The sequence below is a fragment of the Leucopleurus acutus genome, assembly GCF_964270905.1.
Source record: "Leucopleurus acutus genome assembly, chromosome: 10".
NCBI classification, from domain to species: domain Eukaryota; kingdom Metazoa; phylum Chordata; class Mammalia; order Artiodactyla; family Delphinidae; genus Leucopleurus; species Leucopleurus acutus.
The window spans coordinates 68,576,503-68,598,932 of NC_139153.1; positions in this window are offsets into that span (position 1 = coordinate 68,576,503).

A 22,430-nucleotide genomic window follows, 5' to 3' on the forward strand; every position below is an offset into this window, starting at 1 on the left:
AACAAACAAGACAAAACCCTGCAGGGGGGGTCCTGTGAAGGGGACACGCATTTCCCATGGCCCTACGACCTGGAACACGGACAAAAGGGCAGAGGTGTGGGCTTCATACAAGGAAGTACAGACTTTGTAATAGAGCTCTGAAAAGAGGACAGACATTCTTCTCTGCGTTTGTCTGCATCTTCTTAGTATCCAGCACTAGCTTGCATTACTTTTGTCTTAAGCGTGGGTGGAGTGAGCACCTGTCACTAGAAGGTGTTTAAGCACAGGCTGGAAACCACCTACAGGGATGTTGTAGGAGAGAGTTCAAGAATCAAATGAGAAATCTTGCCTTCTCTGACCTCAAGACTCCAAAGTTCTAGCCAGTTCATTCCGGAGGCCAATCCCTGGCCAGTACTATTAAAGGCCGGCCATTTATCCTTGAGCGCCCCTTGACTCCGCAGAACGTCTCAAATTTTGAGAGCTTTATTTTTTAATATTTTTTAAAATGGTGGCAAAATAGACATAATATAAAATTTACCATCTGAACCACTTTTAAGTGTACAGTTCAGTAGTGTTAACTATATTGACATTACGGTGCAACCAGTCTCCAGAACATTTTCATCTTTCTAAACTGAAACTCTGTACTCATTAAGCAACATCTCCCCTGTCCCCTGCCCCCAGCCCCGGGCACCACCATCCTGCTTTCTGTTTCTGTGAGTTAGACTACTTCTGAGACCTCATATAAGTGAAATCATATAGTATTTGTCGTTTTGTGACTGTTTAGGACTTTTATTTTTGCATTTTTTTTTTTTTTTTATGTGGTATGCGGGCCTCTCACTGTCGTGGCCTCTCCCGTTGCAGAGCACAGGCTCCGGACGCGCAGGCTCAGTGGCCATGGCTCACGGGCCCAGCCGCTCCACGGCATGTGGGATCCTCCCGGACCGGGGCACGAACCCGCGTCCCCTCCATCGGCAGGCGGACTCTCAACCACTGCGCCACCAGGGAAGCCCTATTTTTGCATTTTAAAAAATGAGGTAAAATTTACATACAATAAAATGCATAAATCTTAAGTATAAAGCTCAGTGACTTTTTACTTATACACATGTGGGTATCACTACCACCCAGATGAAAAATACAGCCTTTCCAGTGACACAGAAGTCCCCTGAGTACCCCATCCCACAACCACCCCCAACCCAAGGTAGCTACTATCTGACTTCTGCCAACATTTTTTATAGAGGAATACACACTGAGCTTGGAATTGAAAGGGCAAGTTCTCATCCCCTTATTAACAGTGTCACTTTAAGGCAAGTTATCCTGAGTCACAGTTTCCTCAGCTGTAAAACAGAGATGTTAATATCTACAACACAGGATGCTGTAGGGAGGGATCAAATAAAATAGCTTATGAGAGAGAGCCCAGAAGAGACTCAATACATGTTGGTTGAATATGAATGCCCTCCTCTCATAGTGGCACCACGGTGGGGGGATAAAGAAAGGGCGATGTACAATGAATGTAATGAGGGGGGTCCTAGGCTACAGAGGTCTGTGAGGGGTGGGTGGGGAGTACCACCACTGACAGGAAACTCTAGTCAAACCAGCTGAGCTACCAGCCACAGACCTGGGTGCACAAACCCACCAGCAGACCCATGTGCATCCTGCCGGTCTGGCCACACTGGACTTGTCCCATGAGCACTGAGATGGCAACTGCGTTGCTCATTGTACATCCTGAAGTTCAGTCTCCAAAGTAAGCAGGCATCAGAATTGTCAGGAGGGCTGTTGAAAACAGAGCTTAGGGGGCCCTATCCCCAGAGTTTCTATTTTAGGGTCCCTGGGACCACACTCTGGTGCAGTAGAACCTGCTGATTCATTGCCCAGATCCCCTGCACACAGGCAGATGCACCATCCCTCAGCTACTGTGGATTTTGGCTACTAATGGTACCCAGCTGCCCCTTTGCTAAAGGATCATCCTCTGCTGATGGGAAGCACCTAGTCCTGAAGGTTACCCGCCTCCATGGCTCATAGCCAATGACCGACTGAAGAGGGATTGAAAAGGGCTGGCCTTCCTCTCAAAGCGGGAGACGACTCTGCAGTGCGGTTTATGCTCCAGCGACCCCTGGACACCAGACCAAGACGAGACATTTGCTGAGGCCACGTGCTTAGTTCCTGCAATGGACTGAATATCTGTGTCTCCCCAGCCCCCGCATTTGTATATTGAAGACCCAATCCCCAGTGTGACAGTATTTGAGGGTGGGGCCTTTGGGAGGTAATTAGCTTTAGATTAAGTCATGAAAGTGGGGCCCTCATAATAGGGTTGGTGCCCTTATGAGAAGAGGAAGAGAGAGACATCTCTTCCTCTCTCTCCACAAGCATAAGCCAAGGAAAAGCCCTGTGAGCCCCGTGAGAAGGCAGATGTCTGCAACCCAAGAGGAAGGCCCGCACCCAAACTGAATTGGTTGGCACCTTGATCTCGGACTTCCCAGCCTCCATAACCGTGAGAAATAAATGCCTGTCTTTTAAGTCACCCAGTCTTACGGGATACCGTTACAGCAGCTCGAGCAGACTAAGACAGCTCCCTCCTCTACAAGGGGTTCCTGACAAGTGCCCCCTAATGAGCCACATGCGTCTGAATCCCTGTCTCAGGCTCAGCTTTCAGGGAATCTGACCCAAGACACACAGCAGGAGCTTAATAATGTTTGTTGAATGATTGAACAAGTATGAGACACATCAGGCTTGGGAAGATGACTCCCCTCTTCCCCTAGGCCCCTCTCAGACCACAGGACACTAGGTCCACATGGCAAAGGTTGGCAGGGTCCCAGGCCCTCGCCCAGTTGGAGCTGCCGTTTCTGTCCACTGTGCTATGTCCGGCAGACACTGCCGAGGGCAGCCTTGGGCCTGTGGATGGATTGATTAAATAGTTACTGCCAGCCAGCAAGAGACGGCAGCCAGCCTGACAGCCCGGGCTGCTGGCAGGGCCCGCAGCACCCCTCCCAGCTCCTCTTGTCAGGTGAGGTCTCCATTTCCCAGCACCTGGCAGAGGCAGGCTGGGGAAGGGACAGGACTGAACTGGGGGTGGAGGGTGCATAGTCTGGAGAGAGAGAGGACACAGGGGCCTTTGTTAAGGCCTGGGAATCAGCATTTATTGGCACCCCCACCCCCACCCCGCACCCCCTGCCCAGGGTCTCTTGTGGAGAGATGATCCCACTGTCCAGATAGAGAAACTGAGGCCTAGGGAGACACAGAGATTTCCTAGGATCACAGGTTTGATGCGGGGGGGGGGCACCCCAGGCCCTCTGTCTCCTAACGTGGCTTTTGGCCTGCTTTAGAGTGTGGACGGTAAGGGGAGAGGGCAGGATTTCTACTAAATTCTCTCCCTTTCCTCCCCCCTACTGTAAAACTTCCCCATCAGCAGGTGCCTTCCCAGCCTGAGACAGACCAGCAGAAAGAGCTGGAAACCCCGAGAACTACCCATGTTTGCTCAGGGAGGGGCGAGGAATGATGAGGTGCTCTACCTCCAGCTCTGAGTTTCTCTGTGGCTTTCCACCCCTCCAACCCCCACCTCCTCTCTCCATCCCATCCATGCCTTCCCAGAGGCCTGGACCGAGCTGATAGCTGTTGGGCTGATAGGAAGGGCAGCTGCTTCCGTGACTGATCACACACCGAGGAGGAGAGGGGAATGTGGGCCGGGAGAGGGGAGGTCCCTTCAGCCAGAAGGGAGGGCTCCCACAGCTGGCTCTGGGTGGGAGGTTTCCAGGGTGGGCTCTGGGGTCTCTTTGTTGTCCTGCACACAGCTCTGTTGCGGTTACAAGCCTGGCGTTGGCGTTTACAAAGCAGCCCATGGGGGGAGATGAGAATTCACCTCTCTGAGCCTCAGTTTTCCCATCTCTAAAGTGGGAACAGAAATAATTCCTATGTCAGGGTTGTTGGGAAGAACTAATATGTTAATACATGTAAAGCAGTCAGAACAGCACCTGGCAGGTAGGAAGTACTGCAAGCGTCGCTGTTACCGACTTTCATCAAATCTGAACTGTCATGGTTTGGATACATCATGACTTTATGTACTTCTAAGAAAAATAAAACGCTCCTGACAACAACTGTAGCATTCACTGCTTGTAAGGCGCATCCTGATTTGAGAAACGTTAAAATTGTGGGAAAAATGTGCTCGTTAGAAAGGTGAAATATGGCATTATTCTCCTTCTTATTGCTCCCTAAAGGAAGCGCTTAGCCCCCCACCAGCTGCACGACAGCTGCTGAAAAAACATTTTCAGAGTGAATGAATCAGTGACAGGGCAGCACCCACGCAAGTGTGGGGAGGCACATGTGCCTCAGTGACAGCCCCTCCCCCACTGCCCTACCCCACTGGATCCCATCTCCCTCACAGTGGAGCCTGCCAGGCCCAAGGCTTTTCAGTCTCCGCCTCTCCCCCTTTCTCCACATCCAGACTAAAAAACCCCTCCAAACGTCTCGCCAGGCCTTGTGTGGCTCCCAACAGGTTAATTGGGTGGCTAATGGGCCCTCCCCCCGCCCCCCCCACACCCATCCAGGGGTGCCTTACGTACTCTGGTGCCCTTGCCCAAATAAAGCACACCTCTCTGCAGGACCCTCAAGAGTGATCGGGTCACAGGCAAGTGCAGTTGAAGGACTTCCTGAATTGACTGCATAGAGATGCTTTGGGGGTGGATGGAGGGGGACGGAGGGCTGGGAACACTGTGTGTGCCTCTCTCTCCCCTTCTCCCCAATCTTCTAGGAGGAGATTCAAATCCCAGCTGACATTAGCAGCATAACCTTGGTCATGTTATTTCTCGGAACCTCAGTTTTTCCTACCTGTCAAATGGGGGATAACAATAGCAGTTCCCTCTTCTGCTTGATGAGAGGGTTAAATAAAACCATATGCAGAGTGTCCTCCTGCCCTTCCGCTCCCCCTCGCCTCACTCCACGACTGCCTCACCTGCTTCTTTCTCTCTCTCGCAACCCCACTCTAGCCCTGCCCTATAACCTACTTAACACCAAGACTGATTGATTTTCCACCTGAGATGCACTCGAATCCTGGCAGGAGGGAGGGAGGGAGGTGGGGCCCAAGGCCGGGTGAAAGCCTGGGGCTGGGGGCAGCCGAGCCAGTGAGGGGCCTTCCTCACACAGGGAATCTGCTCTCTGGCTATTCCCACAGATTTAATTTGTATCTTAATGGGCCTCAGCCTCCTTCATAAAAGCCCTAAAGTGCCTTTTTATTAAAAAAAAAAAAAAAAAAAGTTGCTGATTTTTGTCTGCTGCTTCCTAGGGGATGGCAGAGGGAAAGGCAGGGGAAAGAGGGGAGGAGAGAAGAGGAAGAGGTGGCAGGGCCTTGGGGCTGTCAGATTCTGCTTTTCCCCTCGGCTCCCCTTGCCTAGGACCAAAGCCATGGGGCACTAGTCCTGGTGGGCAGTGAGGAGGTGGCTGATCTGGAGCGTGCAGTTACGGCCTGAAATACTGGACCTATTTCCCTGGGTCCCAGTCTCCTGGGAGGACAGAGCATGTTGGGACGCAGACATTATACTCAATCCAACCAACAAGCCCCACTGATCCGAACTCCTACACTGTATGAAGGTTTGGCTGGGGCCCCTGGGGCTTTAGGGAGGAGAAGAAAGAAGGGAAAAGGAGGAGAGGTTAATATATCACTAATGCTTAGTGGCTCTCACTGGAGGACGGTAGCCTGTTCTACCTCCCTCCCACCTTCCCCCGGCCCTCCACATAGTACCTGCTCAGCATCCCCTTCAAAGACCCGCAGCCATCAGCTAAGACCTTGGCCTCAACCACCTCTGCATCTCTAGCTCCTCCCAGAATCCTTCTTAAAGGCTTTTGTCTCTCCTGTAGCTGAAAAATCCCTACACCCTCCATTATTGGAGGCAGAGGGGTGTGGGTATTGCTGAGGAACCCAGAGTGTGGTGTTTATACGTCCCAGCTGGGAAGCACCGATTCTAAAAACAGGACCCCTAAACCATTGTCTCTTTAGTATCAAGATTTCTCCTGCTGACAGACAGCATTCTAGGCCAATAGGGCCCAGACGGTTAGTTCCAATGAGGAGGAACAGATGTATCTGTGCAATACAATTCAATGCTGATCAAGATAACTTGTGACACTGCAGATTAAAACAAAATAGCAGGGACTTCCCTTGTGGTCCAGTGGTTAAGAATCTGCCTTCCAATGCAAGGGATGTGGGTTCTATCCCTGGTCGGTGAACTAAGATCCCACATGCTCTGGGGCAACTAAGCCCGCGAGCTGCAACTACTGAGCATGCGGGACACAACTAGAGAGCCTGTGTGCTGCAGCTACAAAGCCCATGCACTCTGGAGCCCATGCGCCACAACTAGAGAGAAACCCACATGCCATAACAAAGATCCCACATGCTGCAGCTAAGACCCTATGCAGCCAAAACTAAGATAAATAATTTTTTTTTAAAAATAGCAAAGCTTACAGCTTTCCTTCTGTTGAGGTTTTTTTTTTTTAATTGAAGTATAGTTTATTTACAATATTATATTAGCTTCAGGTGCACAGCATAGTGATTCAGTATTTTTATAGATTATGCTCCATTAACAGTTATTACAAGATAATTGCTGTAATTCCCTGTGCTATACAATATATCCTTGTTGCACATCTATTTTATACATAGTAGTTTGTGTTTCTTAATCTTATACCCCTAATTCGCTGCAGCCCCTTCTCTCTCCCTTCTGGTAACCACTGGTTTGTTTTCTATATCTGTGAGTCGGCTTCTATTTTTTATATATATTCGTTTGTATTATTTTTTAGATTCCACATATAAGTGATACCATGCAGCATTTTTCTTTCTCTGACTTATTTCACTAAGCATAATATTCTCTAGGTCCATCCATATTGCTACAAATGGAAGAATTTCATTCTTTTTTTACGGCTGTTGAGGTTTTTTTATGTCTAATGTCACCATGCCAACTTCACTCCCCTGGGCATAGATGAATGTGCTTATTAGACAACTTGAAAAACTGAGGCAGAGGGATAAAAAACAGGCAGGGGTCAGTAGCTTATACAACCAAGGAATCAGAAATTCAACCAAGCCGAGGTGAGCCATCCTTAAGTCCTTCCTCTCCTGCCCCAGTTTCCTAACTCTGATTTTTTTCTACTTTTCCAGCCCAGCTCCAGGATTTTTTAAGTGGAGAAAATTAGATAGAGGTTGTCTCACCAAGTACCACTCCCTTCACTATGGTTCTCTGGAGTTTTGATCTCTGGAGGTTACCTGAACCAGTGATAACAAACGTGCATGCCTACAGGAGGAAGCCAGATGGGAAACACAAATGTACAAATCAAACCAGGTATAGCACTGCAGGGAGAGGTGAGGTCTGTGGCAAACTGGAGTACATGACTTTCGATATAGCAATCAAACTCAAATAATTAAAGAATATGACTCTTCTGATCATGTTAATAATATGAATCTTCTGATTAAACAAAGTAATGGAATGTACACATCTTTCTCTGTTCCTTCCTAAAACACCACTAAATGACAGTTAAAGATATTTTTAAAGGCAAAAACCCACAAAAAGAAAGAGAATGAAGAAGAATTGATGGCAGATGAGAGATGTCATTAAAATTTTGGAAGTTGGAAAGCTGATGGATGGGTGGTAATGGATTTTTGCTCTAAAAAGCAGCATTTTAAGCCCTCAAGTTGGAAGGGGTATGCCAACAAGAAGCTAGATGATTCACACTGCAGAACCTCAGGAATGCTTGAGCATTAAAGATGCCAAGTACCACTGAAGGTGGAGGTGAGGGGTGAGGCTGAAGCTTGGAAGATTAATTTAAAAAATCTCTAATAGGAGGAATTATACCCTCAGGTGTCCTCTCAGACCTTGGTCAATTACTCCATCTCCACCCCAGCAGAAGATTGGCAGCTTATTCCCAGGAGAGGCTGAACCAAAGGGCATCTGGTTTCAGGGATAACAGGCCAGCTGGAAGTAAGGTGCTATGTAAGTTTCCTAGGGCTGCCATAATGAATTACCACAAAACAATAGAAACAATATTGGGTGTCTTCAAACAATAGAAATTTATTCTCTCACAGCTCTGGAGGCCTGAATTATGAAATCCAGATGTCAGCAGGACTATGCTCCCTCCCAAAGCTTTAGGGGAGAATTCTTCCTGCCTCTTTGAGCTTCTAGTAGCTCCAGGTGTTCCTTGGCTTGTGGCTGCATCACTCCAATCTCTGCTTCCATCTTCACATGGACTTCTCTGTGTGTCTCTCCTTTGTATGTCACTTATAGGACACTTGTCATTGGATTTAGAGCCCACCTTAGTAGTCCAGGATGACCCTATCTGAAGATTATTAACTTAATTACATCTACAAAGACCCTCTTTCCAAATATGTTCACATTAACAGGTTCCAGGAATTACAACATGGACATATTTGGGGCAGGGGGTGGGGGCATCTAACAACTTGCTACAGGTATTTTACTGGAAAAGATGGTAAATGAAAGTCTGTATTCTGAACAGTGGGACTCTAGCTCTCCTCCCCTATTCAGGTCTCAGTATCCTGGCAGTCAAGTTCATACCACCAGGGGGAAGATTGGAAATCTTTCCTAGAGAAACTGATTGGCTTAAGAGAAAAGTCTGGGCTTCTATCAATGAAGCAGCTAGGTCCCCACCTGACCATGAGGCCTAGTGGTTGATAGCTTTCCCATGGAGCTGTCAAATGATTTCCTAGTAACCCACTATTAAATATGAACAGACAACAGGGATCACCATGTATGGACAGAAAGTCTCTAACCTGAAAGACAGAGACAAAACAGAAAAACAGAGAAGTAGAAATCGGAGGAAACAGAAACCAGGAAACAGATGAAAACTTAATAAAAAGCAATATAAAATCTATTTCAGGGAGATGAGAGTATGCTGTATCCATGAAATAAAAATAAAATGTTATAAAAGGAATCATTCAGAAAACAAGTGCTCTTAAAAATGAGAAATAATTTAAAAGAATAACTGCTTAAATTTAATATAAAAATTTAAAAATAAAGTTGTGGAAATCTCCTACAAAGTAGAACAAAAAGACAAAGAATTACAGTTGAGTCATATGTGTATGATATATGTACATCTCTGTATGTGTGTCAATAAAATGTTTAAAATTTTAAAAAAGACAAAGAATGAGAAAATGGGAGAGAAAATTTAAGAAAACAAAGATCAGTTGAGAAGATCCACATTTGACTAACAGGAGTATCAGAAAAAGAAAAACAGAGCCTATGGAGGGGAAAAAAGAAGCAAAGATATAATACAAGAAAATTTCTCAGTGAGACATGCTTGAGATCATCCAGAACAATGAACAGAAAAAGACCCCTACAAAACCACCTCATTGTGAAATTTCAAAACACTAGTGCTAAAAAAGAAATCCTAAAAGCTTCCAGAGAGAAAAAAAATAGGTCACTTGCAAAGAAAAGTGAATCAGAATGGACTCAGATTTTTCAACCATACCAGTAGAAGCTGGAAGACAATGAATCAATGCGTTCTAAATTCTGAGGGACATGGTTTTCCCTTGCATACCCAGCAAAACTAAAGGGAAGGTAGAATAAAGACATTTTCCAACATGCAAGATTTATATATATATATATATATAGATCCCCTGCCAGGAGCCTAGAGTCTCCTGATCCTGCCTTTACTTAAAATGTTGATATTTGTCTGATTAGTATTAGTTCCCTATTGCTGCTGTATCAAAATGCCACAAAACTTAGTGGCTTAAAACAACACATTTATTATTTTATATTTCTGTAGGACAGAATCTGACACTAGTCTGACTGAGCTAAAACCAAGGTGTCAGCAGGACTTCATCCCCTTCTGGAGGCTCCAGGGGAGAATCTGTTTCCTTACCTTTTCTAGGTTTTAGAGGCTGCCCGCATTCTGTGGCTCATAGCCCCATTCCATCTTCAGAGCCAGCAGAATCTTCATCACATCACAGTACGTCACATCACATCACATCAATCTGATTCTGCTTCTGTCATTACATTTCCTTCCCTGATTCTGGCTCTTTCTGCCTCTCTTTTCCACTTTTAAGGACCCTTGTGACTACATTGGTCCCACCTGGACAACCCAGGATACTCTCCCTATCTTAAGGTCAGCTGATTAACAACCTTAATTCTATTTGCAACCCTAATTCCCCTTTGCCATATAACAACGTATTCACAGGTTCTGGAAATTAGGACACAGACCTCTGGCGGGAGGGGGAGGGGGAAGGCGGGGAGTTATTCTGCGTAGCACAGTAATGGATTTTGTTTTGCATTAATTTTGATGTTTTTAAATATTGCATGAAAATATTTTGGGGGCACCCCTTAAATTTTATGCCTGAGCTGAGTGAGGCGTCCTAATCCAGGCCCTATTTTTCCTTCTTGCCCACCCCTCCCAGCCTCAGACCCAGCCCAGCCAAGCAACCTGGGCCTCTGGCTGCCCAGAATCCAGCCAAGTTCTGCAAGCCCTTTCCCAGCTATGCATTTCTCTGCTCCCGTCTGAGAGAACAGGGCTCAGGTTGCCGGAAGTGAAGTTGTTCGATTACTCCTGGGCCCCAGGGAGGAGCTGGGCCCTTGCTGCCCCACACCTGATCCCCCCTCGGGGCTGCAGAGATAGCAAGCCTTCCAGCCTGGCAGCAAGCAGGGAGGATTGAGGCTGGAGGTGGGGAGAGCAGATGGGAGAGCTGAAAGAGGATCCTGGTACCGCCTGAAGGTCAGGGGCAGTCAGCGGTGTCTCTGCCACTGCAGGGGGGAATGCTGGAAAGCTGATGCTGCTGGCTCTGGAGAGGCCCTTGGGAGGTGGGGGTCTGATTCTCAGCCTCCTAGCAATGTCACAAAGGACACTGCTGAGGGAGGGTGGATTGGAAGGTGAGAAAAAGTCTGGGAAAAGGGGGTCTCCACCCCAGAGACGGGGGCCAGGAGGGGAGGCACACGTGTGTAACGGAGTGAAGGCACATGTGTGTAACAGAGTTCTTAGAGTACGGAATCCAGGTGTAGAAGGCGAAGGGCAGCTTTAACAAGCACACTCTAACTTCTACATCTGCGTGAGCCTGCAGAGCAATCCTCGTGGGAGGCTGTGCACTGGAGGCCTTACACTTGCATAGATTTTTAAAGTCCCCAGAGCCCTTCAACATTCTCTTATGGTTCTCACCACAACCCCAGGAGGCAGGCCAGATAATCCCCATTTTGCAGATGAGGGAACTCCACGCAGGGAGTCCCAGCTGTCATCACAGCTCAGACCCCAGATCTCCCAGTTCCCTCCTCTTCACTTCCTGGCCTCTCTTCCAGGAAGCGAAGGGAGAGTGATAGAGGAAACAGGGAACAGGAGAGGGTCCCTGGGCCAGATGAGGGACAAACACCACCGTCACCCTGAACAGCAAAATGTCTGGCTCCTGGTGTTATATGTAGGACGATGTGAACCTCAGCTCTCCTCCTAGAGCCAGCACTCGAGGGAGCCGGCATAGGAGCCAGAGGGGGAGCCAGCATGGGGATGTCATGGGGTCTGCCCCTTTCTGTCCCTCCACTCAGAACTGCCTGGTCCCCCCTTGCTACCCACATCCACCACTACGGAGGGTCAGACCGTGGGGTCCAGTGTCACTGGTCTCAAGCCCCTGCAGCCCCCTCCCCTGGGGTGAAGGTCGGGCCAGTTGCCTCCCCTCCCTACGCTCTGGCTTCCCTTAATGCCTGGCTTCAGGGCCTCTCACCTTCCCAGAGAATGACCCAGAGGCAGAGCTCCCTACTCAGGCCTGCCAGGCTACAGACCTCCCCTTGCCGGCAGGAAGGGCGCGTTGAGGAAGGGGCTTTTAGAAGGTGGCTGCTCTGAAGACACCCTGAGCACCGTCCGCTACCCAGCATGCACTGCATTTTATAGTCCCTGGACACTGCCAGGCGCACAGCAGGGACTTGGCAAATATTGATTTTCTTCCTCCTCCCACCCCCAGCTGTGGCAAAGACTCCAGGAAGACTTTTCCCCCTCAAACAGGTGCTGGGAGAAGGCCCAGGTGTTCAGAAAGCCATGCCACCCTTCTGGGTCCTGCCAGCCTGGAAAGACCTCTCTACATGTCCAGCATGGCCTGGTGGGACACAGGGGATGGACAGGGCGACCTCTCGGGGTTCCTCTGTGCGGCCCTCAGAGGCAGACGTGACTGGCAGCTATGGGTTTTCTCGAAGAGCTGAGAGGATAGAGCAGGTCCTCCTCCCTCCCACCCCCACCCCAGGGTTGGCTGGGCCTTCTGAAAGCATCGAATTAGACCCAGGTGCAAATTAAGTGATTGCAGCACAAGGGCATCGAAGTTGGTAAATTTTCCATCAAGAGCACTGAGTGAAGGTCACTGGGAATAACTAACAGGTGGGCGAGGGAAGCAGGAGGTGGAGATCTCCAGAGACTCAGAGGCTAGAGGGGAAGGGGCAAGGTGAAGGCAGAGGGGGAGGGAAGAAGGGACATTCACGCTCCATGAAAGGCGAGGGGAGGAGATGCCCTGGACTCTGGAGAGGGTGGCCAGTTTGCCGGGGTTTCTCTGAGCCTCTGGCTGCCTGAACCCCTCACTGCCCAGGGAGGGTGGCATGCCAGGGTGCCCAGGAGGGTTGGCAAGCTGAGGGGCCAGAGTTCCTGGTCTGGGCCCATGAAGGCCACCCTGCCTGACCCTCCCTTGGGCCCAGTCAGAGGCTTAGAGCACAGAGCTGTCAACTTACTGCTCAAATGATCCAAGCTGTTGACCCACAACTGATCACTAATCGTTTGCATATTTTGCATATCATTTGCATTCTCCAGGGGGCTGTCATAACCTGCAATTGCTCCCAGAGGCCCCTGCCCCTGTTTCTCAGGTCTCCATCCTCCATCCCTGTGCCTCCCATGTCCCGCAAGCCTAGCCCCACAGACTCCCATCTCTCTGCTCTGCTCCCTCATCGGAGATCAGATAGGGCAAGCCATGGATGGGGGCATCTCTAAACCCCAAGGGCACCACCGGGGCAGCTGGGGGCAGCTTGGAAGGGGGTGGCTGAGACCTGCCTGGTGATTAATCCTCCCGCTAATGGAGGCTTCACTGCCACCGGGGCTTTTAAGGAAGCTCAGGGAAGCCCTTTAGTACCATCAGAGCTGTCTCGTGGGTCCTCAGCAGGCTCATTAGCTGCCCTCTGCCTTGCAGTTAGCAGCCCCTCCTCCGAAAAGCTGCAGGAGGGGAAGAAAGCCTCGTGGAGCCTCTAAGACCCAAGGCCCTGAGTGGACTGCGGCAGCCTCCACTACTCCCCGTCCACAACCACGCACCAAATTCTCCGAAATGGAGTGAAACTGCCCCTGCCTCTCTTCCAAAGTACACGTTGCGCTGCAGCTGGAAAGGATTTGTATTCACCCTGACCTATCCTAGACAAGGTAAGCAAGGTTCAGAGAGGACATGAGGCTTGCCCAAGGCCAGCCAGGGCATGGGGCAAGCCCTACTGGAGGCAGGCGTCCAGCCTCCTAGCACTGTGTCCCCAGCCTGGGGTCTCCTCTGCTTCCTCCCCCACCATTAGCAAAGGCAGCCCCTTCTCTAAGGGATTTGCAAAGCAAGCAGGCCACTGACCTGGTTAGGACTGGAGGCCAAATGTGACGACCCCTGGGAGTCTCCTATCAGCCCAGGACACTGGGTTCTCCCACATGCTGGGCAAGAGCAAATGAGGTGACCCAGTTCACTTTCAAAACTGGCTATAAAGCTCCCCATTGCTTGTTGCATAGCAGTTTAAGGCAAAGGAGGCTCTCTAAGGGAGAAATCATATGCAGAGAGCAGCAGTCATAATTCTCTGAGAAAACCTGTCCAGGAGGAAGGGTTGGGCATGGGAGGGATTTCTTTTTCGGTCTATTCCACAAACAGGAGTGCCCATCCTGAGCCAGACACTGCTGGGTTCAAGAAGGCATAGAAAGTGAAAGAGATGTGTCTTTACTCTCAGGCCAGATGGATGAGTGATTTGGAGCAAATCTTTTCAATTATTCTGAGACTCAGTTTTCCCATCTGTAAAAGGGGAATCATACCTGGTACTTTAGGAAAGCTGAAAGGCCACAAAGAGTTGGTCTCAGAGAGCAGCCATGGATGATGGTAGAAATGACAGTAAAAGTCTACAGCACAGCATCAGCTGTGTGAGTGCTCAACAAATAGTCCTTGGTGCTGTCATTATTTGCTGTAATGGTGGTTGCTATGGAGATAGCTTTCTGACCTGAGAGTCCCAGGCTGGGAATTATATACTGCAATCTTCTTGCCCAGCTCCCAACAGATTGCAAAATAGAGGAAATGGTATTTATTAAGCACCTACTGCGTGCCAGGCACTGTGTTGGACCATCTGCATGTGTTATCTCATTTAATCCTCATGATCACTAACAGGATAGGTAACATCCTCCCTCCTCATTTTAGGGATGAGGAAATTGGGGCTCAGAGAAGTGGGGCACCTTGCTGAAAGATTCTGCATCCACAATTCCAATGTGTGGGTGGAGCGGTAGGGGGAGAGTGTTTCCCACATACCACTAAATCGTTCTCTATGACACCAGCTGGGTGTCCTATAATTAAACTCAATTCTGACACTACCCAGAGATAACATCAGATCCCACTGGTTAAGGGCTCAGTCCCACAAGGCTGCCCCCTGCTTCAGATGCCAGTCACAAGCCCCTGTTGTTAACTGTGCTTCTGACGAACAGGCCACAGATTGGAGGTCCGATTAATTTGCTAGAGCATTGCACGGAGCTCAGGAAACTCGCTTACCCACTAGATTACTGGTTTATTACAAAGGATACAAATCGACAGCCAGATGAAGAGATACCTAGGACAGGGTTCTGAAGGAAGGAACTGTGTCATCATGGAGTGTGAGGCCCAGCACGGTGGCACCTGGAAGCTTTCTGTTTCCCAACCTGGAAGCTCTCCGAACCCCATTCTTTTCTGGGGTTTTATGGAGGATTCATCGCAAAGGCATGATTGATTAAATTATTGGCCATTGGCGATGGATTCAACCTCCAGCTCCTCCCCACTCCGCAGAGTTCCTGGGGCGGGGACTAAAAGTTCCAATCCTCTAATCATTTGGTTGGCTCCTCTGGCAACCAGCCCCTCCCCCCCCCAACACCGTGCTTAGGTGCTTTCCAAACGTCACCTCATTAACATAAATTCAGGTGTGGTGGAAAGGGTCTTGTTATGAATAAGGCACCCATTTCACTTTTATGGCTCTGGAGTGATTTCAGGAGCTGAGGACGAGAGACCAAACATGATAAAAGATGTTCCTGTTGCTCTTATCACTCAGGAAATTCCAAGGGTTTTGGGAGCTGTGAGCCAGGAACCATAGACAAAAAACATATATTTCTTACAAATCACAGTATCACACTTGCTTAAGGTACAAGAATGTACCTGTTTTATTCATTGTAGCCCCAAACTGAAAACAACCCAGATTCCTATCAAGAGAATGCTTGACTGAACCGTGGTACAGATTCACACAGTGGACTATTCCATAGCAACGAAAAATAATGAGTTACTGCTACAAACAGCAACACGAGCAAATCTCATGGTCGTAATGTCGAGCAAAAGAAGCCAGATACAAAAGGGTATCTACTGCATGATTCTATTTATTGATATATAAAGTTCACTGACAAGCAAAACGGTTCTGTGGTGATAGAAGTCAGAATAATAGTTCCCTCGAAGCGTAGGGAGTGGAGTGGGATTTTGGAATGAAGGGGGCTTCTAGGTGCTGGAGATGTTTTCTATCTAGGTCTAAGTGGTTGGTGGTTATGAGTATGCGTGTACATATGTAAAAACTCATCGAGCTGCATCCTTAAGATTTTCCTCCATAAAAAAGAAAGAAAATGAACAAATAAGTAAAGAAATCAATGTGTAATATATATCATTAAAAAGATGCCAGGCTTGGCCTTCCCTGGTGGCACAGTGGGTAAGAATCCACCTGCCAATGCAGGGGACACGGGTTCAAGCCCTGGTCTGGGAAGATACTACATGCCGCTGAGCAACTAAGCCCATGTGCCACAACTACTGAGCCTGAGCTCTAGAGCCTGTGAGCCACAACTACTGAGCCCACGTGCCACAACTACTGAAGCGCGTGTGCCTAGAGCCTGTGCTCCACAACAACAGAAGCCACCGCGTTGAGAAGCCCGAGCACCGCAACAAAGAGTAGCCCCCACTCGCTGCTGCTAGAGAAACCCCGTGGGCAGCAACAAAGGCCCAATGCAGCCAAAAATAAATAAATTTAATTAATTAATTAAAAAATAAAGATGCCAGGCCAACAGTGGAGTAGCCAAGTAAACTCTGGCTTTGCATCCTGGCAGGGAATGGGGGTGGGGAGGCAGACCCTCTCCCACTCTCCCTTCATTTGGAGGGAGAGGTCCTGTGTCTTTGCAGAGAGGGAGGAGTGTCTGCATCCTGTGTTCCCCCCAGTGCCTCCCCCAGGGGAAGTGCCAGACCAGTGCCCCCCTCCATCCAAGAGGGGAAGAGGGAGTGAGAGGCAGGAAGAGAGGGAAGAAGAGCAGGGAGGAGAGAGGAGAAGGCAAGAGGTGGGTAAGGGCACGTTTCCTCCATGCCTCCTGTGGTTCTGACTCTCAATGGAATAAGACCGAGAGCTTCTCGGTCACCCAGGGAGCAGGAGTGGGGCTGGTAGGAGCCTGGGAGGCTGGGGGAGATGAGACATTTCCGTACATTTGGATGGGTCTTGAAGAGCATTTGCTCTGAGTGCTAGATGATATGCCAGTGCATGTCCCAGATGGGGAGGATGGGGAGGTTGGCTTGCTAGCACATTTCCTGGAGGCGCAGACTCCTGCCAGCTTGTGTGCCCGGACCCAGCCACCCTCACAGATGCAGGGTGCAGAGCCAGTGCCCGCACCCCCAGGGCCCAGGCCCAGCCCTCCCAGGCCTGGAGCCCACCCAGCCTGCCTTCCCTCTGGCTCCTTCATCCTCCTTTGTTTCTCTCCATCCAACTACCCGACTGTCTTTTCTGCTGTTTCTGTATTTCCTACCCCCTCCTCTACCTCTCTCCCTGTGCTCTACCTCCCACCTCTTCTCCCAGCCCTCCCCCTGCTTGCTCCCCCTATTCCCCAGGCATGTGGCTCCTCTCTACCCCAATATAAATAATAGAAATTAATTTGTCAGCCAGCACATGTGGCCCAGCCAGCACAGCAGCAAGCTGAGGAGGCAAGCTGGTTGAAATAATTATTCTTGACTTAAGAAATCGTTCTTCTTATTCCTGAAGGCTAATGGAATGAGAGGAGCGCACGGCCAGGCTACACTAATGGCAGACGGCGTGGGCCTGGGGAGGGGAGCAACCTCTTCTGGTCCTGCACCGGGCAGACACCCCCCCCCCACGCCCACGATCCACCGCACTCTCTATTTAAAAGGCAAACGAAGCATTGAGCAGCACTCTCTAGGTTAATGTTGTCACACACACGGTTTGGGGACAGGATTTTTCATCAGGAGCACCCCCTCCAGCCCCTAACTCCCCTCTGTCTCCAGTACACAGCCCCCCATCCAGCCCCTGACCCAGAGGGGATGCTCTCCCCATCCCAGGTCAGGTGGAGGCAGATGTGGAGAGGAAGCCACTTCCCAAACGGAGAAGAACCTAACACCTACCGAGGTTCTCCGGCATGCCAGGCATCGTGATAGACCCAGGACTCAGGAGGACGTATGGAATCCTTACAACCACCCTTGGAATGAGGTCTGACAATCATCCCATTTACCCACCAGAAAACTGAGAGCTTAAGCAACTTGTCCCAGATCGAAGAGAAGAATCACCAATGCCCAAGGGGAGACATACAGACTTCCTCACCCCAGCATGGGTGGAGAGTGATGCGATGGAGGAGGTGAGGAACGTATCCATCAGTCCTGGCCAGAAACACAGGGCATACTGCAAGGTTTCATCGAAGGCATGTAAATGTACTATTTACAGAGAGACGGGCAGCTTTAAGGAAACTAATGAGACAATGAAGCACCCAGGGCTAGTTACTATCCCAGGCATGAAGGGGGAAAGGGAGGGGGCTGGATAGAGCTGTAGCTATGGGAGCTGGCAGCTCACCCAACAGGAGCTGCAACTTATGGCCTTGGTGGGGAAATGCAGCCACAGCCCAAACTGCAGCCTGGGGGGGAGAGGGGTGTGCTAAGTACCCTGGCCTTTGTCTCTTGCTGCTCTCAGATCTATTGCTAGTGTCTGCCACCAGCCAAGCCCAACTAGAAGCCAGAGAGCCAAAGAGACCAAAAGATGCAGTTGTGAAGGTCGGCCTTCCAGGGTTCCAAGTAGATCAAAGAGGAACGAGTAGCCAGTTTGGGATGGGACATTCTTTCAGGGCTTTCTGAGAAAGGGCCAACTGGATCCAATAGAGATTGCAGAGTCTACAGGAGAGAGGAAGGAAGCGCCCCCAGACTTGGAAACCAATTTCTATCTATGGGAGCAGCACTTGTTCTGGTCTAGTGGGGAGGTACCAAGTTGGGCATCCTTAGGCTGAGACATCAGTTGGGGAACCAAGGAAACCCAAATAGAACTGGGACCCCAAGAAATGGCTGAAAAATTAACCAGGAGAGAGTGAAGGTTCCCTGGAGAATGGGAGTCTGCCTGCAAGTTTGAAGGAGGGAGGTAGAGAAGGAGCGAATTTTCTTTTAATTATATGTTTCAGGTGTACAGCATTAAAATCAACACCTGTATACACTACAAAGTGCTCGCCACCACACGTCTAGTTACCATCCATCACCATCCAGTTGACCCTCTTCACCCACTTGAAAAGGAGCTAACTGAATGATTACCTGGCGCCAAGCACAGACATACTTGAGAAGGGGGGAGGGACAGCAGAGTTTGGTGGCAGAGACGGCACACAATCTGCATAAAAGCGTCCAGGTAGGAAAAGGTGTTGGGAGAAGGGCTGGGGGAGAACCTAGAAATCAGTGTTCTCAACAAGAGTCTGAAGTCATGGGAAGGACTGGGGGCTCATCTAATCCACTACCCCACCCCCTCCTGCATTTTGGAGGTAAGAAAATTTGTCCAGAAAAGGCTGTGATTACCCTGCTGAGCCAGTGAGCATGGCTAGGCCTCCAGCCTGGTGGATGGAGTGCCCAGCCCGCCTCCCTGCTGCTGCTGTGGTCTCTTATCCCATCCATCTTCCCTCCGCACAGCAGCCTCCAGGATCTTTCCAAAACACCAGCCCGTTCATGTCAGTCACGCTTGAGTCCCTCCAATGCTCCCCACTGTACAGATCAAACCTAGAGTCCTGCCCTGCTCCATGGCTGACAAGGCGAACCCGTCGGGGCCCCTCTGACCTTACCCTTCGTTCTCCATCCCACCTGTATTGAATCACCAAGTGCCCAGAATGTATTATGTCTGCCCCTTATATACGTTGTTCCCTCAGCTTAAAGTCTCTCCCCACCCCAACTCATACCCCCATCTGGTTAATGCACACTCTGTCTTATGGTAGATGTCACTTCCTTCAGAAGCCTTTCCTGGCACTCCCCTGGCTTTCTATTTTAAAACATACTTCTCCCATTATTAAACTAATTATACAGCAAAGGTTCTTATCTTTGTCTCCCCCTGACTGTAAACCCCATGAGGACAGGAACTTTTGAGGTTTTCATAACCCCGCCATCTAGTGCAGTGCCTGGCACTTAGTAGGTGCTTTGTATTTAAGGTATCATCCATACGATGGAATACAATGCAGCTGCATAGAAATGAGGAAAGCTTGATATGTACTCATATGCAACCACCTCCAAAACATCCTGTGGGGCTTCCCTGGTGGCGCAGTGGTTGAGAGTCCGCCTGCCGATGCAGGGGACACGGGTTCGTGCCCCGGTCTGGGAAGATCCCACATGCCGTGGAGCGGCTAGGCCCGTGAGCCATGGCCGCTGAGCCTGCGCGTCCGGAGCCTGTGCTCCGCAACGGGAGAAGCCACAACAGTGAGAGGCCCGCGTACTGCAAGGAAAAAAAAAAAAAAATCCTGTGAAAAGTTGAGCACAGTATATGTTTGCATAAAACGGGGGAAAACAGAATATACATGAACTTAATGGGTCTATACATAATATTTTCAGAAGAAAACTCAAAGAAACTGATGAAGTTGGTTGTCTCTGAGAAGAATTTGAGGGTTGGGGATAGGAGTGGAGAATCTGTGGCTTTTGGATTTAAGACCTATTCAGTAAAAAAAAATAAAAAATAAAAGAAATCAATTAAAACTAAGTGGGAAATATTTGATAATTAAATTGGTAGCCCAGAAGCCCTGGAGTGTGTAATGCATGGGTTTGGTTCGAGCAACTTGCTGCTGCCACCAACTCTTCCTGGGTTGTCCCGACCCTGGGCCTGCCACCAGTCACCTGAGCCCTCAGGAGGGCAGGAGGAGGGAGGTGTCATTTTTGTGTGTGTTTATTTTCAGCTCTCTTCTCCCTTAGGATGGGGTGAAGGGAAAGTCTGAGCTTTCAATCTATCCCAGACACACACATAACGAGCCCAGTCACCATACATCCGCCTTCCCAGAGGCAGGTCCCAGGCGGAGCTGCTTTCTCACCAGTTAATGGAGAAGCCCTGCCCTCGCGGAAAGACCACCCCCCCACACAAGGAGCACACCCCAACCTCAGCTCCAGCATCCTCCCCCAGCTGAAGGGAGCCCTCAGCAAGGAGAAAAGAGACTGGGCTCCCACCCAGCTCCCCACTAACTCACCAGGAGACCTTCAACAGCAGTGAGGTCCTCAATTCTCAGGCTTCTTTCCTCAGTGGTAAAATCCAATAAACTCCAGAGGTTTCAATGAGGTAAAGCACCTGCAAGGGCTCTGAATGCTGTCTCTTCTTAAAAGAAGATCTTCATTTGGATTTGCAGGTTGTCCATGCCATTTGTTTAGTTTGCTTAGCGTGTCAGGAGAGAACCCCAGGGAACAACCCCACAAACCAAGGGCAAGACCCCCTCAAGGTGATTTAGGGGATGGTTAAGGAAAGAATCTTAGAACAATGGGCAGGAGTCTGAGAACAGTGGGTGCCCATCTGCCCCCTCCCCCGGGAGAGCCCCTGATCCTCCCCACCTGCCCAGACCCCCGCCCTTCCCTTAGGCAAAGCTTTCATTATCCATTCGGGAATGCGGAAAAGTGGCAGGGCATGGGTAACACCCCGGGAGACGTTGACATTATTTTCTAAATTGAGATACAACATATATGTGGAAAGTGCATGAACCTTAAGCACACAGCTCAATTAATTCTTTTTAATAAATTTATTTATTTATTTATTTTGGCTGTGTTGGGTCTTTGTTGCTGCACAAGGGTTTTCTCTAGTTGCGGTGAGCGGGGTCTACTCTTCGTTGCGGTGAGCAGGCTTCTCCTTGCGGCAGCTTCTCCTGTTGCAGAGCGCAGGCTCTAGAGCGCAGGTTCAGTAGTTGTGGTGCACGAGCTTTAGCTGCTCCATGGCATGTGGGATCTTCCCAGACCAGGGCTCGAACCCATGTCCCCTGCATTGGCGGCGGATTCTTAACCACTGCACCACCAGGGAAGTCCCTCAATTAATTTTTACATATGCATATACTCAGGTAACCACCACCTCAATCAAGACATAGAACACGTCCACGTTTCCAGCACCTCAGAAGGTGCAGGCGTCCTCCAGCACCTCAGAAAGTGCAGGTGTCCTCCCAGTCAACACCCCTGCGAGGGTAGCCACTATTACAATTTCTCTTGGCATAAATTAATTTTGCCTCTTCTCAAACTTCGTATTAATGGAATCCTAAAGTATGTGATGTTTCTGGTGCCTGGCTTCTTTCACTCAACGTTACATCTGTGAGATTCATCCATGGTGTTGCATGTGGTTATAGGAATTCTTTTTCATTACCGAGTAGTTTCGTTGTATACTACTAGCAGTATCACATTGTGTGTAAATGCATATAATACGTAAAATCACAATTTATTTATTTAACATCTTGTTGGTGGATATTTGTGTTGTTTCCAGTTGTTGGCTATTATGAAGCTGCTCCGAACCCCGTTGTACCATCTTCTGATGAATCCATTAACATATTTTGAGACACACACTTGACTTTTAAAATAAACAACAACATACCACTTTCCACTTCCTCCCACTGAGCTGTGCCATGCTGGGATGAGATTGCTGCCACTCCACAGTGTGGAAGAGCCTGTGGGAGAAAAGGCAGCCTCAGGACCCCCTGGACACACCCCATAAACCTCTAATTATAGCCTTGGGTCTTTGTGCCACTAGATAAGGCCCTAGCCAACTTCTGTACCCAGAACCTAAGGGTAGGGAAAAGCAGAACAGGTTCTAAAACCTGCCTGGGTGTGTCTAGCATGGATTTTATGATATGTATACTATCTCACAGATGAGGAAACAGAGGTTTGGAGAGGTTGAGCAACCTGGGTTCAAATCATGGCTCTGCCAGCTTCTAGCTGTGTGGTCTTAGACAAGTTTAAGTTCTCTGAGCCTCCATTTCCTCACTTAGAAAAATGGGAATAGTGATATTTACCTCATAGGATCGTCAGGAGAATTAAATAACATGTAAATCACCTA